The sequence below is a fragment of the Neomonachus schauinslandi genome, chromosome 8 (genome assembly GCF_002201575.2).
Source record: "Neomonachus schauinslandi chromosome 8, ASM220157v2, whole genome shotgun sequence".
NCBI lineage: Eukaryota > Metazoa > Chordata > Mammalia > Carnivora > Phocidae > Neomonachus > Neomonachus schauinslandi.
Genome location: NC_058410.1, coordinates 25,050,161 through 25,054,177, shown reverse-complemented (window position 1 = coordinate 25,054,177; position 4,017 = coordinate 25,050,161). Strand labels below are relative to the sequence as shown.

Sequence of the window (4,017 nt, the reverse complement as noted above, 5' to 3'; positions counted from 1 at the left end):
TAACTAAGCTTCTCTCTAGCCAGAGAAAGGCGCAGAAGCTCTTAGTAATGCTGTATATGATTGGATCACTAAGAATCATGTTCAGTGTTTTTCATAGACTCATCAAAGTTCCTTATGGGCTTACAGGATCTTATTCAAAGGACATGTTCACATATGTTATCCATTCAGCCCTTGAATAGGGACATCTCTGTGAAAAAGGTACTTCAACAACAAAAATAGCTCTGCTGATTATATGTTTTACGGACAACATAGTCGTCCACGTTAGGCTTGTTAATTAAAATCTAATAAAGAAGAAATAAATTGTACAGAGCTTACCTCAGTATTGCATCTATTTAGAAATGGGACAGTTTAAAAGTCAGTGGCTTACTTCAACAATCCTGCATTCACCTTCATGTATCACTGATATATAGAGTATTCCATTGCATGAATCTCCTATGGTTTATTTTTCTTTTTACTCTTAATGGAGATTTAAGTTATTTTCATTATTTTTTCCTTATTTCAAATAATGCTTTTCTGTCTCCTTGTACATATTTGTGAGATTTTTCTCTAGGTTTAAACTGCTAGGTTAATGGATGTGTGTTTTCAACTTTGCCAGATACTGTCAATTACTCCCCAAATGGTTAAACATATACACTGCCACCAACTGTAAGAATTCTCACCATCTCTTGGTACTGACTGATGTTTAAAATGTTGTCAATATGATTACCTATGAAATAATATTTTGTCATTTTAATTCTTATTTTCCTGAATACTGAGGTGGTTGGGCATCTGCTCAACATTTATTGGTTTTGTAAGATTTCTCTTCTGTAAATTGTTCTATGTATCATTTGCCCTATTTTGAATGAGTTGTTTTCGTATTTGTTTGTATTAATTTCTGTATTGGATACCTATCCATATTGGTCTGTAAATTGTATTTTTATGTTTTAAGTGTCTTGATGTGTAACAATTTTCATTTTTATTGTTGACAAATTTGTTCATTTTTTTCCTTTATGATTTTTACTTCAGGGGAGTTGATTAAAAAATTCCTTCTATACCACATTGTGATATATTTTCTTCATTATCTTCTAAAAGTTTCGAGTTTTACTTTCTAGAATTTATTTTGTTTACAATTGATTTTTGTGCATGGTGTAAGGTATACTCTTTTTTTTTTTTTTTCTGCTATCATACCCTCTGTCCCAGTACCATTTATTGGATGATCCATCCTAATCTGCTGCAGTTTACCTTGTTATAAACCAAGTTTACTTTCATGAACCATTCTGTTTCAGCATACGCTATTTTAAATATGATTCTCTTTGTTTATTCTTGTATCAATTTCATAGTCTTAACTACTGCAACTTTAAAATATGTCTTGAAATCACCTCATTGACTTTCAAAAAAGCTTATAATTATTCTTGGCCCTTTTCACATTTTGGAATTGATTTGTCAATCTCTAGTCAAAATTATATTTGGAGTTTAATTGGAATTGCATTGAATGTATAGATTAATTTAGGGGAAAACTGACATTATACTTTTTCAATTGGGTTTTCTTATCTATGAGTATAGTTTACATTCCTACTTACAGATTTTTATGCCTTCCAGTAAAGTTTTATACTTTCCTATTATATTTCAATTAGATTTCTTCTATGTGCTCTATGTTTTATGTGCTATTGTAAATGATATTCTGTAAATATTACATTTTCTAACATATTGATTTGGAGTGGAAATTATCAATTTATCTTCTATTCACTACGTACTTCAACTCTTATTTATTCTTGTTATTTTTATGTAGACATCCTCAAGTAAGGAAATTTTGTTATTTCTTTCTTAATTTTTTATGTAGTCATTTATGCCTTTATTTAATGATAACATCAGCAAGATTCTCATAGACAGTTCTGGATAGTAGTGTTTGTCTTGATCCTGATTTTCAAAATAGTGTTTGTGACAATTCTTTTTTACGTATGTTTTTAGCAATTGATTTTTGATAGATAGTCCTTATTGCATTTGGTTTTGTTTCAATTCCTAGTTTCCTAAGATGCTGAATTTCAAAACAAATAACTTTAATATGTCTGGTGAGATAATAATTTTTCTCCTTTAATCTACTAGTGTGGTGAATTATGTTGACATCGTTATATATAAAGCATCTTGTATTCATTGGATAAACCCTTCTTAGCCATGATGCATTTAAAAAATAAATTGATGTCATTTTTGCTAAAATTGGCTTAAAGTTTTTGATTCTGTGTTCATGAGTAAGGCAAAATATAATTTTATTCTCTATTACACCATGATATTTTTTATATCATGGTTATTATAGCTCCATAAAATAATGTCAGAAGTATTTCCTATTTTTCTTTTCTTCCACTGAAAGAGTTTGTATCAGGATAGAATTATATGTTCAGAAATGTCAGTAAAACACCTCCAGTATTTCTCCCTGCTCTATTATTCACAACCTACTGCTTAACTCCTATGTCTTACTGAGATAGAATAGGTAGTGTGGTTCTAGAAATTACTAACATTTTCCTGGAAGAATATTCTCATTGTTTTATTAATCCTCAGTTCCTTCTATTGCATAAATCCTTATTACTACATATATTATTACCCCTGATAGTCTATTGTTATCTCCACTCTGTCCTCTCCTTATACATTTTTTTGGGGGGGGGTGTCTAGATGAGTTTATCCTCATTCAAATATTTCATAGAAATCAGAATGTAGCAACTGGGTCCAGAAAACTGCAGGTTTGTACATGTTGATCTATTTCCATCTGGAACAGGCTCTCCTCCACATCAGGCACAGTCGTTGCACTCGTCCAGTGCCTCTTTGCAGAGGCAGACCTGGGCACACTTGGTATAGCCTGCGCAGTAGGAAGAGCAGTGACTTTTCCTGCGGGAGGTGCATTTGCACTCTGCATTTGCAGGAGCTGACACAGGTGCAGGAACCAGGGGTGGAGTAGGAGCAGTTGGGATCTAGTTTGAGTCAAAGGGAGGACAGAGGTCCAAAACAGGTGACACAGGGAGACACTGGTGGGGCCTGGAGGCATGGTCTCATCTTATTGTATCTTAGATCTCAACGGTTTGTTGTGTGCTTGTTTGTTTATGGACCTAGGAACATTAAAGACATACCTCAAGCATTTCCCTTCCATCACTTATCTGCATTATAAATGGTACTGGAGTCACTATGGGATTTGGAGAATCAACCCAAGGGGATTTAATTTGGTACATTAAGATTGAGATTAATGGGATATATAATATGGCTTACAGTCAGTTTCGTTTCTTTATAGAAGTAGCTTCCAGGTGTACTGCTATTGGCAATGGTGTCAACCTCCTTACCATTGAGATCCAAAGGTCCAGGTTCATAGCTCATACTGTAATATGGATGTGTCCTTTAGCAACTGGTTTAAGGCCATGGCAGCAGGAGAAAGAAACAAGGTTTACAAGCAGAGAGCAAGAAACTGATCTGTTGGAAATTCTTACCATCATCAGATGAGTAAAATTATAAGTATGGTTGTTTCTCCAGAACACTTAAGAAAAATGAAGTGCTCTTCTGCTCGTAGTATAGACATATACTTGAAGAAAGCAATTATAAATACACCATATTTTTTTTCTATTGGAAATCACACAAAATAGAATTTATTAATATCTGTGTTCTAGTACATAAATCATAGTGAGTCGGGCGCCTGGGTGGCTCAGTCGTTAAGCGTCTGCTTTTGGCTCAGGTCATGATCCCGGAGTCCCGGGATCGAGTCCCACATCGGGCTCCCAGCTCGGTGGGAGGCCTGCTTCTCCCTCTCCCACTCCCCCTGCTTGTGTTCCTGCTGTCGCTGTCTCTCTCTGTCAAATTAAAAAAAAAAATCATAGTGAGACTACAGAGTAGTATGTTTGTGTGAGAAAGATGTGTGTTTAATGTCTCCCAATGTATTAGATCATATTTTAGCATATATGACGTATCTTGTTGAAGTCTGGCAGATTTGGATAAAATGGAATGGCCACCAACACAATCAAATGGCCTGAAGGTAACAATTTGCAGTGACCAAAATTTCACATG

General features: G+C 34.4%; 1 pseudogene; it reads right to left on the bottom strand.

Moving 5' to 3' along the window:
- Window positions 1–2,759: 2,759 nt before the first annotated feature.
- On the bottom strand, window positions 2,760–3,336 carry LOC110583221 (annotated as a pseudogene).
- Between the last annotated feature and the right edge of the window lie 681 nt (window positions 3,337–4,017).